The sequence below is a fragment of the Halyomorpha halys genome, unplaced genomic scaffold, assembly GCF_000696795.3.
Source record: "Halyomorpha halys isolate HHAL.00 unplaced genomic scaffold, Hhal_1.1 Scaffold356.1, whole genome shotgun sequence".
Lineage (NCBI taxonomy): Eukaryota > Metazoa > Arthropoda > Insecta > Hemiptera > Pentatomidae > Halyomorpha > Halyomorpha halys.
The window spans coordinates 326,347-337,663 of record NW_027111799.1 but is presented as its reverse complement, the minus strand read 5'-3'; the positions used below and the strand labels follow the sequence as shown (position 1 = coordinate 337,663).

Sequence of the window (11,317 nt, the reverse complement as noted above, 5' to 3'; positions counted from 1 at the left end):
ATTTCATCTTGACAAATTCTATCAAATTAAACAATATAATAAAATAAAAGTTAAGTTTGACACTAAAGGATTTGAGGGATCAATTAAAAAAATGCCAACTTTCAATTCTACGAAAAACGAAATTATATTTTAAAATCGATATCGATAACAGGAACTACTTTATTTTACATATAAAATAAAATTACAATGAAATAAACTTTCAAGAGATCAAAATAAAATAACTTCATCATATATAAAAGTACATCATTAATAAGTACTAAGTAATTTCTAATTCTTTTCTAATTATTCAAAAGAACATAGTAATTACCAATACTGCTTAAAAAAAGTCATTCCATGATCTCTTTCTTTTGAACTTTACAATGAAAATAATTCCAAAAAAGAATGTAGCTCTTTATTTTCTTTTAAGAATCATGAGGATGATGTCAAAATTATACAAATTAAAAAATTGTGAGCAAAGACGTAATAATCAAAATGCATATTACAAGTGGTTTAAAAACTTGGTTTAGCTGATGTCAACATTTGCTTGACACTGAATGAAGACAACGTGATGCCAATTGTAGCTAGGAGAACAGCAGAAGGACCAATCACACGGTCGTTTCCTCCCCTAACAGCACCTGCGCTCTAAAAAAAAAAAAAATTAATTAAAGATAAATTATATTAATAATTTGAACAATAGAGATCATACTGTAAAACAAAGAATAAACTAGAACAAATTAATAAAGAAACATTGTGAATAAAATTTTTATTTTTTTAAATAAAATTGGAAAACTGTGTGAGACCCACGACCCCCCCTCCCTCAGTGGTAACTTATCAAACAGAAACTTATAATGAGTATGTTGGTCGATGTACATCTCACAAGAGGAGACTATAACACTTGGGCCATCAGTAGCTCAGGGAGTCGAGGTTTTAATAACGAGTGGTTTTATGTCTCCCATTATAAAAAAGTTAGATTTTTTTTTATTAATATAATTTTTAAATGTCTATCATTATGCTATTATTATTTTGTATTATTTCTAAGTAAATATGAACTACATTATTAATATGGTCTTTGTTTATTTTATTTTTTTTTTTTTTTCGACTGCATTCTTTTTTTATTAAATAGAAAAATAACATAACAAAAATTATTGAACTATATTACTTTAGTCCTTCAACATCAATGTAATAAATAAAAATTCACATTTTAGATTCTATCCTAGTAAAAAATGATTAAGCTTTGCTGTTTTTTTATTTTTCCAGGAAAATTTCAAAATATAGATAGAGAACATATTGCTTTTACAAGAAAACAATTTCCTATATAAATAATTTAATATATATATTTAAAATTCAACTGAGTACATCGCCATCCGGGATAATTTATTGTCAAAACTTTGTGATCTTGAGATATAATCACCATACACCCTTAAAGATTTTTAAAAAATGTTTGATAATTTGGGAGAGTGATGAGTCATAAGAGACAGGAATTTTATTAAAATTACTTTCTGTAACTCAAGGAACCTAAGGTGTGACAAGGTGTAAATCAACTTAGATCTCGAAAACTGTTTTCAACAAATTAACACCAATCCGCAGCAGTAGATACTTGGAAAAACAAAACAATTTTTTTTTAAAATAAACTTCTACCATTCTTGAGTATCTGAAATTTATATTATAAAAAATAAATCATAATTAAAAATAAAGATATAATAAAATATAATTTATATATGAATGGTAAAAAAAAGAGGGGGCATAAAGGTCAACTATTTCAATAAACAATAGTAATTATCCATTATGTATAAATAATCATTTTGTCACAAAACAACTATTTAAACAAATTAAAAAGAAAAAATTAAGGTATACTATGATGAAAAAAAAAAGATACAAAATATGAAGGAATAAACCTCATGTTATGTTACCGCCACTTTCTTATTGAGATAAACGGTAAAGGTTCAAAATTAAAATAACATATATTTTGAATTAAATAAAAATCTATCTTATAAATAAATGTTTTTATTTTATCAACTATATACAATATCATTAATAATAATAATTACATTATTTATGATATAAAAAAGTTATATTTTTAGGAACCACAGTTATTTCAAATATCATTTAGTAATTAGAAATTTGCAAATTATTAATAACTCAGGGATGTTTTTCTTATGGTGCCAAAAAATTTCTTTTTATAGTACTTCAAAATTTAAAATAAAAGAGATCAAAACAATCAACATACTTTTATAATTAGAATCATTGATTGATTTGTTAACACACAAAAGAATGTATGTATTACAGTTTCATTATAATGAGTGACAGAAAATCCTTAAAGGATATTAAATGAGATTTTTGTTGCTATAATAATTTAATATCTTAAGATTTAACTATGCCAGAGCAACAAACAAAACAATGGAATAAAACAACAAAAATTAAAAAATAATACCAAAGAAAGAAAAAAGTAAACTAGATTAATAACGGATTGATTTTAAATTATAAATGGGGAGAAAAACAAAAGCATTGATAATAATAATAAAAAACACATTAAAAGTGGGAAATTTTCAAAAATTAAAATATATTCATATATGTATATATAGTTGACTGTAAAAATTTAAATATAAGATGGTCAGAGTTGCGGTAAAAAAAATAGCAAATAGTTTATAACTATTTTAATGTCACTTTGCAGGGCTGTTCAAAGCGAAAGGTTGAACAGACCTTACTTTAATGTTGCTCTTCAACCTTTCGCTTTGAACAGCCCTGATGAAGCCCTGCAAAGTGGGGCGAAACGTCAGACATTAAAATAGTTATAAACTATTTGTTCTTTTTTTGACCGCAACCCAGACCATCTTTCTTATATTTAAAATATATTCCTTGGATGACAAATAAAGTTAAAAACACTTTTATGAAATCTTACCATCATGATAAAAAATTTGGATTGTACAATAATAACAAGTTAAAAAATTTCCTGTCAAATATGAAAGAAAACAGACCAAATTTAATTAATAAAATATAATATTAACAATGCTACATCACGGAATCAGTCAGCAAAAAACACAAATAAACAAAAATTTATTTATTTTTGCCAACGTTTCGACCTGATTTTCAGGTCTTCATCAGGGGTATAAAACAAAAAGATTTTTGTTTATATAGCCCTAACGATCAGGTCAAAACGTCAGCACGAATAAATAATATTTTGTTTATCCATGTTTTTATGTAGACACCCTGACCATCTTCTCCACTTATTAACCTGCTGTCAACTATTTACACCTCATTATTTGTATCTAAGTTTTAAATTATTAATTTAAAGTAATTATTATAAAGTTTATTATAAAGTTCGTTATAAAAAACTAGTGATTGTACATTTTTATTTCAGAACTGGATGAAATATGAATGGACCATATGATGGGCTAATAGGCCTAGACGTAATTCAGATGTAACAAGAATAAAGAATTTATATAAAAGGAGTAATTCCTTTGAATAAGAATTATTTTTCTTTATTTTACTCATACTCATTTGGCTGAAATATGAATTAATCATAATGATCACAAGTTATTTAAACTTCATTTTATAGAATGGCCCCAAATGGGAGAGTTTCAATCCACGAGATACAAGCTTCTATTCTGAGGATGTTAAGATCAATCACAAGTTAAACTGAAAATTCAGACGACAGAGCGAAGATCAGTAAGTTTTAATACTCGTGTCACTTCCAAATTATACTCATTTCCAATATATAACAAATAATCAAAGCCATGTTACAAGTTGTTACATTTAAAATTTTGGCTTAGTTAAGGTGATAGTTAAGTTTTTTTTATTCACAATATTCAAGGCAACGATTCTATATTTAATTTGTAAAGATATACAATCAAATTCTTAAGCCATGTTACATTTCCATTTACCGTCATGTATTATTACTACACACCATCTTTCCAAGATTGTCAAGATTCCAATTACAATTTTGAGACATTTCTTTCTATAACCAGTTTATCTCTACCAGAAAAGATTATACAATTCACAACACTATCATACAAAGAAATTATATTATTTCTGAGAGAATTAAGAACTCTTAAAACTATGTCAACTGAAACATTTCCACGTTTGACATTATTATACAAAAGTATAAAGTAGAGTAAAAAAAAAGAAGAAGGAATTTGTGCATTATTAGCTTTGTAATTGCTTAAAAATAAGTAAATGAATGGTAATGAGTAAATGAATTAATCCAAAAATTTACCAATTATTCTGAGGGAAAATAAAGATTGAAAAATTATTAGTTGAAAAGTATATTCCTAGATGGAGTATCTCCAAAATTCTTTTAATAAGATTAGAATATATTTAGGCTTTCTCGTGTCTCAAATCAATCTAGTCATTTTCTGTAGTCTTACGAAAAGGCATAGCATTTTCAAAATTTCTATGGAACATACATACTAAAATTTTATCTAATTAAAAACTAATATTTTATATCTATAAAGAGGTAATTTTCTCAGTAGTAAATTACAACTGATTTTGATAGTAAATTAATACTGAATTACTAATGTTGAGAAAATTACTTCTTTATAAATACAAAAATATTAGTTTTGAATAAAATAATCTTTTTTAATAAGATACAATTTGTGTATTTAAAAATTATACATGACCAGAAAAATTGTTTATTAATTATTCTGATGGAAAATAAGGATTGAAAATAATTAGCCGAAATGTGTACTCAATGGATTACCTACAAAATTATGTTAATTATAAATATATTTTGGCTTTCACATCTCTTGAATCTTATCCGGCCATTTCAATGGAACATCACATATTAAAATTATATAGTTTTTCTATTCATGTTAAATTTTTAAATAAAAAAATTGTATCATATTAAAAACTAATATTTTTGAAGAAGTAGTTTTCTCAATATTGAACCCAATAATTTAATATTGAGAACATTAGTTCTTTATAGATACAAAAATATTAGTTTTTAATAAGATAACATTTTAGTATGTGATGTTCTATAGAATTTTACTGAAGCTTTTTGTTAAGATTTTGAAATAGTTTAAAAATTATTTTATTTTATTCAACAATCCAGGAATTTAAAACATATTTCTAAATTTAACATAATTTGACATTTATAATAATCTTTAAAGTCCAGTTATGGTAAAAAGAATTTGTGTTTTATTAGCTTCATAACTAATGAAAAGCTACAGCAAAATTTCTGAAGAACATCACATACTAAAATTTATTAAAAACTAGTATTTTTGTATCTATAAAGAGCTAATTTTTTCTATAATAAACACAATAAATAGTATCAAGATTAATAAATAATTAGCATCCATATAAATTTTCATCAGATATTTAATAAAAACCTAAAATAAATCTTGCAATTTAATTATTAATAAGAAATATTTAAATCTAATCAAAATACCTAATTAGTAGTGAAAATAAACACTTTAAATAAAAATTTATAGTCATAGATAACTATATCTTAATCAATAGCTGATATTTTCATGAGAAAAAATAAAATAAATGTTAAAGACCTTATAATTACTTAAATTTTATTTAAAATTTATAAAAACAAACCTGAGAATATGACAGCCTTAAAGCATACCGTGAAACCCTTGACAATTGCATCTCAGTGTGAAGGACTATCTGAGCAATCTAGAAAAAAAAAAAATCTATATTTAGAAACATTGGAGGGAGACTACCCAAGTTTAAGGTTATAGGATAAAATTAAAGACGTAAGGTTATAAACTCTATCCATAGAACAAAAAACAAACTGAATTACAGTTCACAGTATCTTCTATATCCCCTTGTAAATAATCGATATAGTAAACTAACTTATCAGGCAATTCAAATTAAAGCAATATCGAATGCAGTAAAACTTGATTTAGTCTTGCAGGAAATTATAGAAGATAACAAAAAGATAAACTCGAATTAATCACATGTTTAATGTATTCATTGAAAAAAAAATTACAGAATATTAACTAAGCATCACATGATTAAATAAAATAAAATAATAAATTAATCAACAAGTAATGAAATGATATGAATTAAAAATAACAAAAAAAATTTTTAGTAAGCCATTGATTTCATTAACTAATCATCAAAACACTTATATTGTTATATGCTAATATGATGGGGTGAAACAAATTTCCATTCAAAATATAATCACTATTCTATATTTTTTATACCACGTTTAAGATTTACCCCATATTCATGTACTAGCATACTACAATTGCAAAATTACTTTAACATTATCAACACTATTATCTATATACTATGTTTACAAAATTAAAACCTTATAATCCATTTTACCTCCTTATTGATAAGTATATTAAAAAAAAAATTACTATTTAAGATGAAATTATGGTTTTTAAATTGGATAATTTCATTTTCAAATGTTTTACCTGATTCTTTAATTTACGAGGCTAGCCTATTTATTACATGATCAAAATTAAATCATTCATAGGTGTTAGTAATAAATAATGAATTAAAATTGATTAAGTAACAGAATATTTTCAAGTTAATCCAATTTTAGACAAAGAAAATAGCTAAAAAAAAAAAAAAAAAAAAAAATTTAATCTTAGCTTTGAATAAAACTGAAAAAGCTATTTGAAATAGAAAAAAAATTGAAGGGCTTGCTGCAAAAAGGAGGTACCTCCAATTTTTCTAGTTTTAGGGAAACAAAAAAAGTATAAAAAATTCAAATTTTAAGTTATGTAAAAAATATTGTTGCTTACTTTTAATTACGAGGTTTACATATTCAAACAGTATATATTCTTTCTTGTACCAAAAAACACATTATTTATTTTATTTTATTTTAGCTCAAGATAGTGTTTTATAACTCCTAACAGCAATAGAATGGAACTACCTGTTTTTTGCAGCAAACCCTTCAATTATTAAAACTAAAAAAATCTTTTCAGATAATAAGGTTGCACGATATGGATTAAACTGTTTTCAATAATGATTTTTAATTAAATTAGTACTAAAAATGGTACCTGTTTTTTACAAGTCCCATAAAAAAACAAAATTTTAGTAATAAAAATGTTTTGTATTTATTTCTTAATTTATTTAACAAAAATAAGAATTAATATATATGAGAGGATTAGGGGTGCGGTGAGTGAAGAACAAAAATAAGTAAAAACTTATTTATTGGTGCCACTGTTTCGGCCACAATTTCAAGCCTTCATCAGGGCTAAGAACAAAAAACAAGATAACAACCATAATAAATAAAAGAAATTACAGAATGATTAGAAAATAACTAACATTAGATACAAATAGTATTGAAATTTTATTTCCCAATATTTTCCATCACTTTTTTTGAAATAATTTTCATTTTAGTACATATATTTTCTGACTAGATTTTCATACATATATTATTATTTGTTCTTTCCTCTTACTTAATTTTATGATTACTTTTCACATACAGACTTTATCTTCTTATAATATTTAGACTATACATGTCTTTTAATACTATTTTGTAACTATAATATCAGTTGTTTTCTTATCATTCTCTAATTCCTCTTAGTCATTATGGTTGTTATCTTGTTTTTTGTTCTTAGCTCTGGATGAAGGCTTGAAATTCTGGCACTAGTAAATAAGTTTTTACTTATTTATGTTCTTCACCAATCGCACCCCTAATCATTTCTTCATATACATTATCCAAGGTCAACTATCTACTCATCTTTAAAAATCAATAGGATCATTCCCTTAAAACTAGCCAATTACACCACATAATTTGTAATTTCAAACACATTACAAAAGAATCAATCCTTGACCTAGAAGGAAGCTAATTGCTGTTTTTTATTATATAAATTTAAATCATTATGGTATTTAAACAGAATAAGCATAGATAAACGAATTAGATTTCATAAAGATATTTAAATATTAAACATTACTTTAATGAATCCCAATTTATTAGTTAGTCGATTCCACTGTCTATTGAATACTAATCTTTGAACTAATCCTCTATCAGTAATGCTTTGTTTTCCACTCACATATCTTTTGTTGATTTTGTTTTCATATCTAAATTATTTACCTCTGTAAATTTTTAATATACTCGTGGAGGTTCTTATGCTGTAGATGGGTAATAATACTTGATTTGAAAAAATACCTATTTTAAGTTGTTAAAAAAGTATATATCTTTCAAATAACTCAAAAACTATACATCTTATGGAACATCATACCTGCTCCTTGGAAAGATAATGGAATTATCTACCAAACAAAAATAATAACAATTTAAATGAGACTAGAATTAGCAAAGTTAAAGGGTATTTTACTTTGGAATCATGATTATTTTTTAAATTCTCTTTTAAGTTCTCGTGGAAACCAGTTCATTTTTTTTCTTGATAGTGTTTCTTAATAATAATTATAATATCCTCTATTTATTCTAGGACTAGTACCTTTAGAATAATTCAGCAAGAAACATTAGTACCTTAGAGTATAATACAAAATTTTAAAAATGAAAGTGAACTTATAGAATATAAAAAAAGTATAACTGAAATAATAAATTGGAGAAAAAAATCATAGTGTGCCTAACTTCTAATAATTTATAATATAATATAAACATAAATGAATTAAAAATAATTAACAAAAAGGAACAATTATTGTTTTCATACATTTTTACATTTGCAAAAGAAAATCAAAAACATCAAAGGTAGAAAAATAATTGAAAAAATTAAATAAATAAGGAAAAAAAAAATCCTCGAACAAATCCTAAGGTATATTCTAATAATAATAAAAGTGAAAAAAAAAGATTATTTGAACATATATACATATTTAGATTCTACTTAGTTATTGAAAACATGTAATAATATTTATGTTAAATTGCATCAATCTTTCTATCAATTTCTAATTTTTTTTTTTTAAATCGTTATTCTTCGGAGATTGGATGGACAGTAGGTGATAAAAAACATGGGATTTGAAGGTTGGAAGGGTATTAGATTGGGTATGAATGAAGGAAGGAATAGAAAGATCTAAGGTTGTTATATGAGCCATAAGGCTGAAGTAGATTTGAAATAAGCCTCTTTTCTCAAGGACAATTTTTAAAACCACTTTATGTAAGTCAATTTTTAGTTTTTTAAAGGATTGTTCCTTTTGTTTTAATAACACATAATTTTCAGATGTTATTCAGTTAATTATATGCACATGGTCATGTACTCCTCATGTATATGAAACAGGTAAGTGTAATGCAAATTTAACACTGGTGAAACCACATTTAAATATGTTTTTCCATCTTCCCACTTTTTTCCCATTAATTTTAAGGAATATACTATAAATATATTGATTTGCCAATGTCACACTACCTTAGTTGAATACTTACTAGTGGAATCTAATAATTTAAAAAACTGGTGCTGTACAGATATCAAAATACTTATCCACCTTACTTTCAATTAGAGATGGGCAAAAATTAGCTGTAGATGAAACTGATAGCTTAAGTTGCCATGGATACAACCTTTATTCATGAATGAACCATTGATAAATAAATATTGTTTCCATGGCAATTTTAGCTATTAGTTTAGAGGTTAACTTTTGCCTATCTCTGCTTTCACTTGAAATGAATCCTCGCTCAATTCAGAACAGATATTATTATTGAATTAATATATTACTCACTGTGGAAATGTAACAATAATTTTTCAAATGAGTAATTCATTTGACAGATTGACTAATTCTGATTTCAATACTTTTCAGGAAAGTGTTTTTAATCATATGCCTTAGTAAAAAATGATAAAAATTTAACATTTTACTAAAATTTACATTCTGCTTTAAACCATTTATTCAATACTAAATTATTATGAAAAATACTGAGAATGATTTCACACATCTATGTTACTACTCTTAACATAAATCTGGAAAAAATATTCCTCCTTCAGCCAATTATCAAATTCTTTTTTTTTTTTGTTAAATGATTAATAATTTCATACAAACAAAATTAAAGGCACTTTAGAAGAAGTCATTTTGAACATTCGAAATTTAAGCCGTCAGACTATTTTAATAACAATATAATTTAGTATATATTAAAGACCACTTAATGGTACATTAATTAAACGAGTTTAATCAAAATCTTAAGAGCCATTTTTGTGAAACTTCTAAAAAAGTGTAAACTTCATTATTTAAAATGCCACTTCTGGTTGGTCGATTTTAATGAAAAAGATGCTATAATATCCCGGGGATACACCTGCCTAAATATGTAATTTCAGTTTCATAAGATTTTTTGTTTTTGAGCTATGCTGTTCACATACACATTCTGTGAGATATTCGGGGAACCTCAAAACATGTATTTGTCGAAAACTCGAACTCAAAATTTTAGACAATCACTATACTTTTCCAAACTATATATTCCATACATAGGTAGGTAAGTAGATAAATAAGTTAGGTGGGGAGATAAATCAATAAAAGATATCCAAGAGGAAAAAAGCATAACTAATAGAGGATTGGATTAAAAGTTACCCTGACATGGATAAACTTATACGGATAATGGACACTCCTTAAAATAAATGTAATAAATAAGGAAAAAGTATATAAATAAAAACATAAAACATGAAATTTGGATGTCTTACAGTTACGTCACATATATTGTCCAAACAATACACACCACTTTGCGAGACTTGGTTATTTGAACTCAGAGGACCTCAAAAAGTGTATTTCTGCCAAAAACTAGAATTTGAAATTTTTCACGGTTGCAATACTTCTCCTTACTATATATTCCATATATAGGTAAGTGAAAGTAAAAACATTGTATATGGTAAATGAACATACAAGTATAAGACTAAAATAAAATCAGGTTTTATAATCAATAAATAAATTACAATGTCATAAATACATAGGAATAGTTTAATGCTGTTGTTAAGTTATTATAGAACCTCCTAAGGATGTCAAATACTCCGAAACATAGATGAAGAACTTTAAAAAATACAATAAGCGATCAGTTCTATAATGGCTGAATTTATTTCAGATACAAAAAAAATGCATTAAAACTTTTGTCGCACTGTATTACTTAATAATGAATGATACAGTTTAAACAAATAAGTTTGTTGTTTTAAAGAACAGTAAATTATACAGTTTAAACAAATAAGTTTGTTTTTTTAAAGAACAGTAAATTCTACAACTATTAAAATAAAAATGAAGGTAAACAACAATTAAAGCTAAATATAAGAATAACGACCTTAACGGAATAATCATAAATGCAAAAAATTGTTTAATCATCTGTAATTCTGAATTCATGAAACATTCAGCAATAACAGAATGGAAAAAGAGATTAGACATGAACATGACAGATTAGCTAACAGAAAATATAAATAACAAAAATCAATGAATCTATTCTTGTTTCAAACTAAGTGCTTCAAGTTTCAATTTTTTTAACCAAATAAATTATTACATT

General features: G+C 24.9%; 2 long non-coding RNA genes across 3 annotated transcripts in view; one reads left to right on the top strand and one right to left on the bottom strand.

The window, feature by feature from the left end:
• Positions 1-11,317, top strand: part of LOC136796326 (uncharacterized) — a 32,436-nt gene that overhangs the window by 17,271 nt on the left and 3,848 nt on the right. Inside the window, exons 2-3 of one of the 2 annotated variants that reach the window (XR_010844028.1) lie at positions 3,338-3,645; positions 6,762-6,909. This is a non-coding gene — a long non-coding RNA (uncharacterized lncRNA). Of the gene's footprint in view, positions 1-3,337; positions 3,646-6,761; positions 6,910-11,317 lie in introns of those variants that run through there. The other variant, XR_010844029.1, reaches the window with a different exon arrangement.
• The window catches only part of LOC106681668 (uncharacterized), a 15,690-nt gene continuing 4,750 nt past the window's right edge, over positions 378-11,317 (bottom strand). The window contains exons 2-3 of the long non-coding RNA XR_001343284.3: positions 5,518-5,595; positions 378-621 (exon numbers count right to left, since the gene is read on the bottom strand). This is a non-coding gene — a long non-coding RNA (uncharacterized lncRNA). The remainder of the gene's footprint in view (positions 622-5,517; positions 5,596-11,317) is intronic.